The 15,519-nt window shown below is 45.7% G+C and overlaps 1 protein-coding gene across 11 annotated transcripts in view; it reads right to left on the reverse strand.

Annotated features, from left to right (window-relative positions):
* The window catches only part of ARHGEF9 (Cdc42 guanine nucleotide exchange factor 9), a 189,483-nt gene that overhangs the window by 61,621 nt on the left and 112,343 nt on the right, over positions 1 to 15,519 (reverse strand). The gene's annotated exons all lie outside the window — the stretch shown is intronic.

The following is a 15,519-nucleotide window of genomic DNA, read 5'->3' on the forward strand; positions in this document are numbered from 1 at the left end:
TCCTGAACGTCTCTCCACACATACAGCCACCTTATTGCTGGGCCAGCACCATGGCATGACCTCACCAGTTCTCATTTCATTGTGAGCCATCAGTTTTCTATCCATCAAACTCCCACTTAACGCTGGCAGGAAGGACCCATCCAAACACTGGTGCTTGTGCATCCCCAGGACAAAGCATCCACCCATGCTAGGCCACCCGCTGCTCCTCAGAATGACAGGCAGATAGTTTTTAACAGAATAATAAACTGTGTTTGTGATTCATCCACAGGAATTCTGCACTCAACAGTGAGACTGCCCAAGCAAATAGAGACTTTACCCATATGCTTATGAGCTTGTCAGAGCCATCCTGAACCTTGTTCATTAATTCTGCTGAGACTCGCTGAATATGTGCTTGGGCTCGCCTCCAAATCCAAATTTCAGCTCACAAAGAGCTCAGCGCTGCAACCATTACAGACCCTCCACATGGCAAGACTTTAACAGCCACAGATATCCATTCAATTTAGGCAAGCAATACAAAGCATAAAGACAATAACCCATCACAGCGGTTTTGCAAGTGTAAAAGCACTGGGAATGGTTAGAGAGCTCTTAACAGCTCTTTTATAAGGTTGGCTTACTGAAGTGCCTGCTAATAGCTACCTGCACAGTAAGAACTTGTAGGAAACCTTCTAGCACTGCTGCAGGGTTCGGAGCATAAACATGTAAGAACATTCAAGTCCCTACAGGCAATTCAGTCAACAGATTAAAGGACGTGATTCACTGTTTCCCTTGAACTGGGTTTCCTTTAAGAACTCAAGCTCCTCAGGTTTGTGACAATTACAGCTGCAGTTTCAGCTCTTCAATCAGAAGAGTCAGTTGTACATAAAGAGCAAGATCTAAAAGAGCCTAACTTGACACTTAGTGCCTTTCATCCTCAAAGCCAAGATGTATCTAGTCAATGGACCACTCTTGTTCCTGCAGTAGATAAAGTAAAACCATGTTCTTCCTACTTCCATTTTGGCAAATCATCCTTTCTGATTCAAAATGAGCTGTAAAAGAAACATGGCTTCTTTGTGGATCATATGGAGGACTTCTTGCCTCGCAAGATCACCAAACAGCAGACAGAAAACAGAGGCATGTATTAATAACAACCTCTCATTGAAGAGTCAAGCAATGGATCTGATTGATGTGCTAAACTTATCACAGATGGCAGCTACTGTGGGGTTATCTCACGTCCGGGCTTCTGAATCAGAGCTGCAAGGAGCTGGGTGCAAGACGATCCCATCTAAATCAGTGGCAGTTGAAGTCAGATGGTGTGGGACCCCGCTTAGATCATGAGATGTTTCAGTGCTTCCTCACACATTCCACTGCTCTAAATCAAGGTTTCTAGATGCTTTCATTGATAAGAATCAGATTAAACCACAAAGAACCCAAAGACAGATCTGAAAGAATGAAGACTCCACAGCTGAAGAAAAACCCTTCAATATATTCAAGACCAGATAACAGTCATCTGTTCTGTGTCCAGGACTGAGCTCTTCACCAGTGTTTCCCGTTGCTGTATTTATGGCCACTGTCCAGCCTGTGGTTTCCCATGCTGACCAAGCTCTGCTCTTTCAGCCTCACCTCAGCAGACAGCTCTTCCTTCCCCTGAGCATTTCACCAGCCCTTTTCAGCAGCCAGATATTTTACCTGCATCTTTCTTGAACACAGATGACCAGAACACCAAATGCTATTCCCAAAGAGACCTTACCACAGATTTGTGATAGCGTGAAGTAGTTATTACAGTGTCACAGAAATCCTGCAGTAATACATAACATCTCCTTCCTTTTCCCATAGCTACCTCCCACCAGTAGCTCACTGTGATCTTGCATTTAGCTTATTTAAATAAATGAAGTAGAGTCTTTGTCTGGAAAATCAGTGTTCCTGTCAAAAAATAGATCAGGTTGGCCTGACCCTCGTTCCTTTTGTTAATGGCATGGGGCATTTTAGCCCATTTTCCAGTGCTGATGAACCAGGAACAGAGCTATTATGCAGAAGCCACATTTGTGTTTTTTTCTGCTTCAGCTGACATAAGACTTTGCTGTCACTTCATACACAGGCAGTTCTGGGCACAAGCTGCCACAGAAACGTCACTGGGACCCAGCTTCAGCGGGATTGTGTTTCAGAGCCTACTTTGCAAAAGCACATTTCTAAGCCTGAGGCACAAAACCCCAGCTCTGAGAAGCCTGGCTCAGCCAGCGGCAAGGGCTGGCAGGGACTCACAGAATCAGGAAAGCAGAGACCTGGGAGATGCTCTCAGTGGAGGTCAGGAGCTGAAGTGGCTTTGCTTTGCAAGGTGCTTTTTGGTACTCAAGGAGAAAGGCTTTCATTGTCTAGTGCCAGCAGAGGGAAGAAAGGCCCCTTCAGCCCGTCCTTTCCAGCTGGTCCATTCTTAGTCCAAGGAAGGGATCCACATGCCAGAAGCCTGCAGGCAAGCCTTGGCCTTCCAAAAGACACAGTTCAGTCTGTGAAAGGAGGACAGTGGGATGGCAGAATCTGAGTTCCAGCCACTGCACGTGCTGGGTCCATTGAGAGAATGTCAGAGGCTAAAATTAAAAGATCCAGTTTAATTTATTTTGCAAGACATCTTGAGCATCTGTGGAGCCGTCTGCCTCGTGCAGGGCAGGGTTACAGAGACAGAACCTGACATCTGCAGCAGCCAGAGATGAGCAACTAGAGAAAGGTCAGGATGAAATATTATTTTCTGAGCAAATTGAAGATAGGAGCTTTTCACTCCTGAAAGTTCACATCTCTTGGATTCAAATCTGCACCTCAGCATCGTGGTCAGACACGCTCAGCCAAAGACCATGAAAGGGACTTGTCTCCTGTAATATTAAATGTCTAGCACACAGCATTTGGACTCCTTTACCACCAGTGAAGAGAAAGAGACACATCTGGAGTATGATTCACCTTGGCTGTTTCAGTTGTCTACCTTCAAGTGAGGTGAATCATGCCCCAGAAATGACTATTTCTCTGTGTTTAATTAGGTGATGCAGGAGTTTACATTCCACCATCTCACATTCAGCCCAGCTACAATTTGGCCATCATTAAAAAGGGGTAACAAAGAGCTGGGTTGAACAATAATAATCACAATAGGAATAGTCCAATCTTAAATCACACCCTCCCAGACACAGCAGTTCCTCAGTATGCGAAGGTTGCTGTAAATAATATCATGTTCTTTGTGCTCACCCGAAGTCACAAAATCACAGCCTTGTAAATTTACAACAGTGAGGATTTGCAAAAAGTGTCTTAGGAGGAGAGGGAGGCAGACAGAAAAAATGCAATAGGTGATAATGTACATTTGGCTTTGACATACCCTGAGCACTGCTTGTCTTGCAGGTGGGAGTCCTAGTTCCCATTAAAATCAATTATTCTTGCCAGTTGGTTGTCCAAACTAAAGAGCGCAAAGAGGAAAGTTCCTCGTCGCTTTCACCATGGAACATCAGAGCAGAAGAAATGCCCATGAGCATTTCTTAACAACAGACCTGAAAATAATGTGTACTGTTTGGTGGGAGACCTCAGAGCACTGCCAACCACTCTGGGGAGAAGGAAAAGCTCTCTCAGTTGGCAGGAGGTAAGAAGAACTACTGGCATGTTGCCCATGGTTTAGGGATGAGAGTCACTGCTCCTCACAGGTCCTCTTCACCTCCTAGCAAACACCTGGCCATGGCCAAAGGTAAGAACCAGGACAGACAGATGAGGGACCACTTCTATGTCCCAGCACCATAAATAAATTGATTTAATGAGGAAAAGAAAAAAGGAAAATGGATGTTGCTCTCTCATTATACTGACGCATTTCTGGAACACACACTAAGAACATGGGCATTATCACTGGATCACCAGGACCGCACACATCAGCCCTCCAGGGATTTCCACTGCAGGTTTCCAAAGCACTCTGTAAACCTCCACTAATTCAGTCACAAACCCTCACTCTAAAGATGTGTATTTAAGACACTCCTAACACTCATGTACAACAGGTAAATGCCTTCACAAGAGCAAGTCAAGTTAGTGGAAAGGAATTAAATCATTCCTACTTAAGGTCCGGCTGGATTTTCCCTTCTCTTCAAGTCTGGTGTTATTTCCAGGATGAAACATGGCAAAGGGAAATACTGAATGACGTGAGAGGTGCTGCCAAAGTAAAATGACAACAGCAACAACCAGTACAAAAAGGTTTCAGAGTACTCTGCAAGTCACAACCTCAGGGATGCAGAGCCATCAGTGCCTGCCAGCCCAGAGCCCTTGGCTCTGGCACACCATGGATGCCGTGGCAGGGATGCTGAAGGATGTACCACAGCAAACATGTCGTAGTAAACCAATGCAAAACCTCTGCGGAGCTCACCTCATTGTGATGGTCCTCACCAGTGTGGGGAAAGCTCAGAAATGCCCATCCAGCCAATGATCCCAACTGTCTCTTCCTTCCCTTGTGCTTTCCAAAGACTTCAGCAAAGGGACGGATTGTCATTAATGTCACAGGGAGGCTTCCAAGGAATATAAGGGAAGAGCTCAAAAGTAGTAGTTCTACTCTGGAATTCATGATTATTTCTCTCCTCGCCATGGCTCTGAGGCACTGCTCTCAAGATGAAACAACTCTCCGCATCAAAGCAAGCAGGAAAATCAAAATAAAAGGAATAACAAGAACAGCACCTGTTACATGGCATGACAGAATCACTCTGCCTAACCCCATTACTACAGCAAGTCTAGAGCAAAGTTGAACAACCCAAAGAAGAGGAGGGGAAGGGGGATGCTGTGAAAGCCCCTCCTGCAGCAGCAGGTCCCATACACCTTGTCACCTCCCACCTCGTGGTCCTATCTATAGGACATCCTGATCAAACAAGCCCATGATCACTGCCTGGGATGTGTTCCTAAAGAAAACTTCAGAAAGTGACCTCTAAACCAAGGCTTACAACGTCTTCCATTCTACTGCAGAGCTTACATCTACCAGGCATGAAGCAGCTGTGCCACTGCAAAGGAACTCTGATGCATACTCTTGGAAAAGGGGTTTGGGGAGTGGGTGAGCCTCTGCCTTCAATGCATCTGGTGCATCTCCCCTGACTTTGCTCACTTCCGAAGCCAGAGTGCATGGTCGGAGGCCAATACCTGCTCCTCAGCAGCTGCCCGCAGTGAGGCAGCCGAGTATGAAACATGTATTTGGGAAATCAGGCACGCTTACACAGCTTTGCTAAGTATTCCCAATGAATCAACCCTTCCTGCCTTCTTATGGTCCAGCCTGGAGAAGAGATTAGGGACTTGCTGGTTCCTGAAGACTGAAATGGGCACAAACCATCAGAAATATTCTCGGGGGGTGATTTGGTTTGAGGCCACACAAACCAATGCTGCCAATCCATGCCTCTTCCAGGGATAATAATCAGTGTTAGCCCACAAGATTCTGCCCTGAGTTACCAGCACAGAGTTTCTCACTAGTCCAAAACTCACTTCTTGTAGAGCTACCTCCCAAAAACCCCAAAGAAATTTATCACAGATCACCATCTCCTTAGAAAATTCTAAGTACCTACTGAGTTCGCAGGACCACAGCCTTTGGTAACGTGAACAATCTTAAGGCAGGGAAATATTCTTCTATTTGGTCATTTATTAATGCATCAAGAGAGTTATAATAGCTTTAAATATAAGCTCTGGGTAGTTCCCTTTCAACTCAGCATTACATCAACTCTGCGCTCCTCCAGAGGAGCAGGCTGTGAAGGGGACATGAAGAACTGTGGTGAAACTGCACTGTTTGTTCAGATTGTTCTTATCCAGACATGCCCTTCATTCAGACAACATAAGAGTACTGTAAAATAACAACAGCATTTCCCACTGTACATAAAAGGCCCGTCCACAATGGCAGCAGGCAACACATCTTCAAACAAGGATATACAGAGAGCTGGCATTTAGAGTAAAGAAATCAATGCTCCAAGCAATCCCAGCAGAATGGGAGCCACAAGCCATCTGCAAACCTCCAGCCAAATGAGAATTCCCACTCTGCTTCCCAGAAGAAAGGCACCTGACACTGCTTTACCCTCCTGGGTTTTAACTGCATTGCTCCCTCATGAGTAGGAACACAACACACAGCAATGGGGCTGTTAATCATGGGGCTATTTACTGCAACAGCAACGCTGTCATCTTCAGGTTTTCCCAAGGAGGCATCTGTAGCTTTGCTGGGACCCACTTGTGTGGATCTCCTATGAAACCCATGTACACGATACAGCACGGGAGCAGTTTGATGGTGCTCAAATGAGCTCCACAGGCAGCAGAAGCCACAGCCCATGTTTCTGCCCAACACGTTGCTGGTTTTCACGACTAGGAGAGGCTGATGGAGCAGACAAAAAGGTAGAGTACAAGAAAACATCAGCCACCCCCCATCATGTTGTATTTTTGCTCTTGTGTGATCTCCCAACAGTCCCTGTGGCTCTGTATTTATTTTTAAAGCTCTCCTTAGAAATGAGACAAACTGAATAATGCCGAATCACAGCGAATTCACCACACGGCTCATTCACAAAACAAATGGGAGGGCACTTCCACTTGATTTGCTTATTCTCTGAAGAGGTGCAATCACACAAAGGTCAAGCACAAGGCAAAGACTTTCCCTTTCTGCTTTCAAGTCCTTTGATGAATTTAACTAATGGCTGGATTTCAGCTGAAAGAGGCTGATTGGAACGAGAGAGCCACTGATACCAGTGTATACTGGAAAGACAGTGACACTTGGTTGGAAGCTCTACGCATATATGTATCTAAAGGTGGAGAATCAGTACAAAGGTTCACTAGGACTGGGTTATTTTATTATTCATTGATTTAAATTTTCCTGAAAAGATGTGGCCTGACAGACACGAAACCACCCGGCCCCCTACAGGGTGCAGCAGCAGACCCCAGGCTATGCCATTAGCCTTCTTCTCCACCTTATTATGGCTATTGTCTATGGCATTCCTATTAATAATAACAGCCCAACACAGAGCTGTGAGTGCCCATAAAACCCAGGCAGCAGTGAGGAAAAGGCCCAGTAACAAGACAGAGTTCCCCCACTAAAGCACTGCCCATGTGGTTTGTAATTGGCTCTGGGGCAGCGCGAGCCCTCTGCTTTGATGGCACATATGTCACTGTAATTGCTTTCCAATCCCTTTTGCGTATCGGGCACATTAAGCCTCCCTTTGCCTGGTGACATATCTTTCATGTAAAGTAATTACAAATAACCACTAACCGTAATCTTTTAACTCAGATGAATTATGAGATTGGTTCTGGGACTCAAAGTTGAAATTGCTCCAGGAAAACCAGCACCTTCCATCAGACACAGGCAGAGCAGCTCCCGGCACCTTCCTGACATGTGGCCAACACAGGCTGTCAGCACGAATCCCTCCTTACAGCACATGGAAAACAAAGGTCTAAATACTCTTTATCATCTAAAGCTAAAATACCTGCACAAATCCCAGTCTTCTGGGACTTTAGATGATTTTAGGTTTAAATGATAAAGAAGGACTCCTCATGTTCCTAAATGAAGGCTGGACCTGACTCAAAGAGCTAGAGTTGGACTGGAAACCCTTCCCGTGGTCAGAGAGTCAAAGCTGTGCTTTGATTTATTCCCCGTTTAACGCTCCTGGGCTGAGCCTGCAGAGGGCTGCCTGGGTGGGAAGCAGCCGGGAGATCACCAAGCCATGGTTCCAGTGTTAATGAAGCACTGGCAGTGGCAGCAGAGGCTGTGCCAGATAACATCGAGGCGCGGTGTACAGACCACTGTGGGGCTGGGGAAGCTGATACAGTCATCTCTCAATTACCCAAGGTGCAGAATGATGCTGATAAGCAATGCGGATATTACAAGATACATATAAATTAGGCTCTGGGAATGTACAGTGAGGGCAAGAGGCTGCTGTGGAGCCCTGAGCCAAGGGACCCAGCAAAGAGATACAGCACAGAGCACTCAGCTGTGCACAGAACATCCCAAACATCCCTGTGCCCATGGTGTAGCTAACCCACAACCTCCAAACCCATTCGTGGGTAACAAAGACTTGACTGCAAATGTCAGGAATACCAAACCTAGCCTCATTTTACCTAAGGAGGCTGTCCTTATTGAAATGGGAAAGCAAAAGACTTGACCAGACTGGCTGACTGTAGGCAAACTGAGTTCGTCTGAGCAACCGGACAGTTTTTGCAGGGAGGGAAGAGAAAATTGTCATTGCTCTGAGGAAGGCAAGAGCCCCTGGTGGTTTAGAGATTACATATTTTAACATGTACATCACCTGCACTGTGGGGCATGGGAGTTTCCAAAGCAAAAAGGAATGAAAGAGCAAATTACACCAATTACTCCCAGAGGACTGCATTACTGGACACAACAGAGCTACTCAACAAAGGCAACAACACAAGATCTGCTCATCCCAAATGTGGAGTCTTTTATCCCTGAAGCTGCAGGAGCTGCCACAAATCTGATGACACATGGGCACATACCCCAGCAATACAGAGTGCAGCAACTTCCCTTGCCTAGAATGAGGCATTCATAGTGAAATGAATAAAGTGACAGGCCTGGAACTAATGAAAGCCTAAGTAGATACTTTGTCCTATAAAAGCTGACACAGTTGGCCAGGGTCTAAAAATCATGAAAGAAAATTAATTCAAATGTAGGGCTGGTAATACAAACCAGAAACATCATTCCTGGATGGCCAAGTACAAGGAACACGCAGTAAAAGCCCCTTTGTGATATCAATCACTGCAATGTGTTTTGAAACACCTTTTAAAAATGAAGCAGATGCCTGATTATGTCATGTTAGACCACAATGTATGAGAAAACACCTTCAGTAATAGACTTAATAATGCATAAATCCCATCCCTCAGTATTGTAGCATGAGGTCAAAATGATAACACTGAAAAAAAGGAGAGCTATTTTTAGTAAGTGATGAGAACCTGGAACGTAACAAGAGGTGGCTGTTACTAGTGCAAATCAGAGCCCAGGCTGGATTAAAGTCCAGATCAATGTATTACACTGATTACACTCTCTGCCCAGGCTCCTTATTTGCTGTTCTGATCTCTTAATTTCTTAGGGTCAGTCCCTGCAGCTCACATCTAATGCAGTCAAGGAGTGGCTTGTTGGCAGGTCAGCACAAAGAAGGGAACATCATCTTGATTGCTTTGCTGTCTGAGCTTCCAGAAAGGTTTAATTAAACACAAGTATGAAGTGAGCAGCAGCTGGAGAAAGAACACACGATCCCCAGTAACCAACCCTGGCTTTGCAGGGCCACTAACAGTTCCAGTGTCCAGCTGCTCCTGTGCAAACCAAGAGCCATCCAGGGAAAATCCCACAGCTTCTATCTCAGGCAGCAAAAGGAAAAACCAGGATGAGCAACCAGAATAAGGAATGACTGGACAAAGCTTTTGGCCCCTCAATTATGCTTCAAGAGAATTATTCCAGGAAAACTGCAAGTCTGCCTCACGTCTTTCAGTATTACAGTATTGCCTCTGGACCAAAACACAGTAAGCATCCTGAGCTAAAAGGATATGCCATGACTGCTGCTTTTGGGGAAGCAGCTCATGGGGCAATGGAAAAGAGAGGAGTGGCACAGCAGGGTGGGTATCACAGCATGTACCTTTGCTTCTTTAGTTTCAACAGCGAGATACCAAGCACAATACTCTTATTCCCACCTAACTGACTGCATTACCAAGGGTTCTTTCTACTAAGAGCTCAAGGGACAATCCTGGATGTAAGAGGCTGCCTTGTCAGTGAGGTAATGAATTGATGCTTAGTTAAGTGTGTGTAACTCTTGCAGATTGTCATCAGAGCCTGTAAGCCTATTACATGGATTGGCCAGATCAGTGAGGGGATATGCAGCCTTCCACCTCTAAGCTGCTTTTCTCCATTCAGGTTAGGAATGAATGGAAGTCACTGCCTGATGGCTTTGCAGATTTTACGGGTAACTGCCACAGCCAAAATGCCCTCCTCAACAGGAATAATGCAAAGCAGACACTTGCCATGACCCTCTCCTTCAACTGGACTGCAGCTTGCATCTACACTTCCAGAGGGCTGGAGCAGCTCTGCTCTCAAGACAGGCTGAGAGAGCTGGGCTGGTTCAGCCTGGAGAAGAGAAGGCTCCTTAAGGGGACACCTTAAAGCAGCTCCAGTGCCTAAAGGGGCTACAGGAAACCTGGAGAGGGGCTTTGGATAAGGGCCAACCGGCCAGAGGGGAGATTGAGATGGGATCTTAGGTAGAAGTTCTTCCCTGTGATGTGTTACCTCATCGGCTGTACAACCAACCCCTTCCCATCTCTCCAGGTCATGGTGCACAAGACACATGCAGGTCCCACCCTTCTCTGTTCCACCTTTCCTGTTCATAAGAGACATTTGCTATCTAATATACCAAAATTATCACCTGGATGGTGCTGATGAAAACAGTTACGTACCAAGAGAATTCTGTTCAAAAAATCTAGAGGGCAAAGTTGTCACAGATGAAATATCATTGTCTGTTATCTGTTGGCAAACACAGGACATAATGGCAGCCATTCCACTTAATGCCTTACATTCCAGCTCCTTCAAACGAGCCCGTCACTGCTCTATGTAAGCACAGTGTATATTTAAAAGCATAATTTCCATCCAAAAAGACTGTAGCTGGAGCAATATGACTCATACAGTTCCCTGTGCATCAGAAAGCATGTCATGAAGACTGGGATCTGTGAGCCAGCTACCATCTGTGGACAAATTCAGCTGCGGACATGGTTCTTCAGACTGGTTGATGGCAAACTCCCTCTGACACAAATGGCAGGTTTGGGGCTGCTGAGACCCAAAAGCCCAGCCCTTCGCTTTCAAGAGAAGAGACACGTTCTCTGAAGCTGTGTGAGAAGGAAGGGATAACAATATTAAAGAGAAATACACTAGAATTAAAAGGCTTCTATCCCCATGTACCTACTCCAGCACTTCATAGCTGAGTAGTTATAGCTGCAAAGTCAGTTTCATTTCTGCCGTAACAAAGCCATCTCCACAGCATAATTAGTGTGTTCACGTTCAAATGGGTCCAAACGCATGGAAAGAGGCATTCAAATACGATTTGTTTTTCAAGGCAACATGATGTTTTCCCTGGCTAATAGATTCGATTCATTAAGGAACAACAAGAGCCAAGCAAACCCTTTGCAGCAAACGCGTGTGATTTTAGCAGCCTTTCCTCCTTGGTGAATTATCCATCAACAGACTGGATTTCATGTTATTATTTCTTACCTGCTATGATTTCAGAACCTGTTTTAGTCTAACCTGGCTATGCATTGCTTACAAAGGATCTGGTCTGTAACTAATGCTTCAAATGGTGGTTATTCCTAATTTCCTTAATGGATCAATTAAGTCATCTGCACTGTTCTGTTCCTGGACTGGATGACTACCACGTTCACAAGCAGTTTTGAAGAGAGCTGGATTGAACCTTCCTGTGAGCAGCTATTTGCACTAGGATTTGCAACACTATCTTAAAGCAAACATCAGAGTTGTCTGAAGGGGGTTTGAATAAGTAATTTTCTGCATTATTCACCTTCCTCTAGAAATACCACTCCATCTGTTCATGGAGCAGCTCCTTTCTCTTACTTAGGTAAAATGAAGGTCATGCAAGCAAAGGCAAAATGTGCACATCCCCAACGCCCTACAACCAAACACATTTGCACAGCCACACGTGTACCTGGTCAAGGTCATTAACCAGTCAGAGGGAGAAGTACAGCTGTCAGGTCCAGGGTGGTGAGTAATCACCTAGTGCATCATTGCTGCGACAGGCACCCCGGGACACGGGCTGGAGTCAGAACCTGTCCTCTGCAATTAATCACTAATCAGGACGTGTTACAACAAAGAAGTCAAACAGCAGCTCTAAAGGTGAACCAAAATGTGGCTTCTGAAACACCTACACTGAAAAAAACAAAAGGCAGCTCTTAAATTTGAGGAGAAAAGCAAACGGAGTGTGTATAAAATCCATACCAGCCTCTGGGTGGAAAACATCCAGCTCCTGCTGGGACATGATTCACCCCAGAAGAACCAGCAGCAGTCCAGCTCTTGTGAAGCTAACCCCTGGCTGGGTGGGCTCTGCTGGGACAGAAGATCTCTCATTTCCCTTGCCTGTTCTATGTCATTGACCTACAGAGCAAGCCCTGATTCCTTTGTATGGAAATAGCAGGGCACTGTCCTCTTGGTTTCCCGCATGTAGCTCCTGTTTGGGCTGGACTCTTGGGATCCGAGTCATATATAGCAGCCAGATAACCCTAAACCCACACAATGAGCACTTATGGTCATGGTTAGTACTTGAAGGAGCAAGTTAAATGAAAGTCCTGCTTCAGCTTCAGGCTTCCAAAATGGAATTCAAGAGCACAAGAGGGGCAAAGGCACCTGGGCGCATACTCTGAAGAAAAGCGACCAACTTCTCAGTGCAGAACTTCACAGCAATCTAAACTTTTCTTATTTCCACCTAATACTATTCTGCCCAATTGCATGCTGAGCAGGGCCAGCCTCATTTGTGCAGTAAGACTCTGTCCTTACTCAAGTGAATAGTGATACCAAATCAATGGGAACATCTGAGAGTCCACGCTCATCAAACACACTGGATTCTTCCTTCAAGGAACATATAAACCTCGTGCCTAATGTCTCGGCTGATTTCAATGCTGCTTTCCATTTTTAGAGGAAAATTTTTAGAGTAGAAGTAGTGTAAAATATGAATGACAGGCCAGGGAGGTTGCTACACATGGGCACACACATATCTGAGCGTGCATTATGATAGCCCAGTTGTATTTGTACTGAAACCTGCCCAAACGGAGCTTGTTAGAGCCCATTAGCCCCAATGAATTCTCATCCATGGATCTGCTCCAAACTCAGAGGAGTTTGGCTTTGAGGCTGTGGTTCAGCTGAACACACAGACAGGTGCTCTCTTGTCTACTCCCCATCAAGGGACTTTACCATGTCCTGGCTTCCAAAGCCCTTGGCTGGTGGGAAGAACAACAGCGATGCAGGACAATAAATTCAGCTTAAAAGACAGGAATGAGCAGGAGGTAGCTGTGTCAAACCAACTCTAGAGAAGGTCAGAAACCTCAAAGGTGTTCTGGATGGTTTCACAATTCAAGTCTTAATACTTGATAGAAGGGGCTGTCCAACGTCTGCTCTGCCTCATAAGAGAGTGTGTCATTTCTACAGTAACATCATGGAAAGAAAATCATTTCCCCTCCAATTCAGTTGCAGTCTTTGATAACCTGGATCACAGATGGAGCTGGCATCACACAGGCTTAGGGATCCTGTGATGTAGCACAAAGGCAAAAAAAAAAAAACAAGTGCAAAAAACTAGAAACAGGACCCAACATTTGCTGCAGTCTTTGATACCTCCACATCGTCACTGCAACGTGGAAGAGGTGATATTATTCACTACCATTCTCTGATGCTATCAAACAGATAGATCTGTGAGTATATCTGAGGACTAAGAAATAAAGCTGATGAAGAGAAAGCAAGCTCATTCCAAGCCCACGTTCAATGGGAGAGACGCTCCTGGAGCAGGGAATCACAGAGCAACAGTGGCAGGAACTCTGGAATGCACTGAAAGGAGAGCCAAATCCATATGAGGCTGTGACAGTCCCTCTTCCCATGGCTGGTTCTGCAGGAAGCAACTCACTTCAGACAGATACTGATGGTGTAGGAGGGACTCGGGGAAAGACAACAAATATCATCAGAGGTTCCAGAAGGATTAATACCCAAAAGAGATTAAACCTGTTAAAAGCTCAGCTAAACTACCACTGCAGAGCCTGTGCTAACACAGTTTAACAGTTCCATGAGAGGCATTATTTATGTATAATGTAGGAGTCTGAAATGGAGAAAGACTGCATTTTAACTATCAAAATGGAAACACCAACAAAGGGTTTAAAACAAGGGGTCTAGATGGTGAGGAAGCCTTTGATCAAAACCTGAACTCCTTTACCCAGGAGGAAGCAGCACCAGAGCTGCAGCAGCGCAGGAATGGAGGGGACAGTGCAGGAGGGTAAGGACAAGGCCAAGCCCAGCAGCATGTGTGCAGGTGCAGCCGAAGAGCCTGGAGGGGCAGAGGAAAGCATCAATTTGCTGTAGGACATGGCACCTGGAAAGCTGCAAAGTCAGAGTAACACCAACGTGCTTTAATCTTCCCCAGTTATTCCCTCTGTAAGCCACACATGTGCACACATCCCCCCCAAACACCTTCACAGTGCCTATTCAGAACTCCTCTTACCACAACGATCCTGTCAAATTAATTCATCATTAAGGACAGGTTCTTTTCCCTCACTACTGAGTGTTAATAAGCCAACGGGTTGCCATGGGAACCTAGCAAAGGGAATGAGCACCACACACTTCACCATGTTGGTAGAACATGGGCTAGAGCCCTGCAACAGGTTCCACAACAGGCTCCAATGCCTGGGGTACGTCGAAACCAGATTTGCTCCCTTGATGGAGGCTTTGATGCCCCTGTACTCCATAAAAGTTGGGAAAACTTTTAAAGGCCTGGACACTGGGACTAGCTCTGCTGTGCACGAGGCTATGGGCAGGCTCTCCTTTTCCTGATGGTTCAGCAAATACAGTTTTATGACAAATGTACAATAATTCTATGCCACATCCCTGGCAGTGTTCAAGGCCAGGTTGGATGGGGCTTGGAACAACCTGCTCTAGTGGAAGGTGTCCATGCCCATGGCAGTGGTTGAAACTGGATGAGCTTCAAGGTCCCTTCCAAAACAAACCAGTCTGTGGTTCTGGGTTCTTACCACTAAGACACCCTAAGGGAGGCTGCTCCACCACCACACTCCTGCCTGATAATCAGAAACTGCCTCCTGACAAAGAGCCTGTACTTTGCTGTGCTCATCCAATACCAACTCATCCTTTCAGTTCTTCTACTCAGCAGATCTTTGTCCTCTGATCACTTGTAGACAGTGGCTCTGCTCCTGCTCAGTCATCACTTCACCAGGCTAGACAAGGCACTCTGCAGCTCACCCTTTGCAGACAGTGCCTCCATTCCCCCAACTGTCCTCGTCCCTGTTCAGTTCAAATACATTTCTGTTGAATATTGGCACTCAGTCTACTCCAAGTGAGGTTGCACCACTGTCTGGTACAGCAGCATCAATCTCTACTGGAAATTCATCTTCTAATACATCCTTGGATCATACCTTCCTTTCTTTCGGCCACATCACACTGTCAGATCCTCTTCAGCCTTTGATCACCCTGACAGAGCTCAGTCTTGTGCCTGCATGCATGACAGAAGGCTGCAGCAGGCACTGCTCTCCCTGCAAGCCACACACTGTTCTCTGCTGCTGTGTGCTGATAGTAACCTCCAATCTGCTGTCTGCTACTCTGGTTACCCTGGTAATATTCCATAGCTGCCTTTCCTAATACAAAAAAGACAAAAACCAAGGCTTAAATCTCTTTAAATAGTCAGTTTTCACTATCTGGGTAAAATTAGATCCAAATCTCAGCACCAGACTAATGAAGGTATTTCAGAAGAGGCACAAAATCACAGCTTCCCCCAGCTAACAAAACCTGAAATAAAAGCAGGGATTTGTTGGCACCTTGCT

The sequence above is a fragment of the Pezoporus flaviventris genome, unplaced genomic scaffold (assembly GCF_033815535.1).
Source record: "Pezoporus flaviventris isolate CSIRO_AGI_PZ_B2104156 unplaced genomic scaffold, CSIRO_AGI_Pfla_v1 ptg000005l, whole genome shotgun sequence".
NCBI classification, from domain to species: domain Eukaryota; kingdom Metazoa; phylum Chordata; class Aves; order Psittaciformes; family Psittacidae; genus Pezoporus; species Pezoporus flaviventris.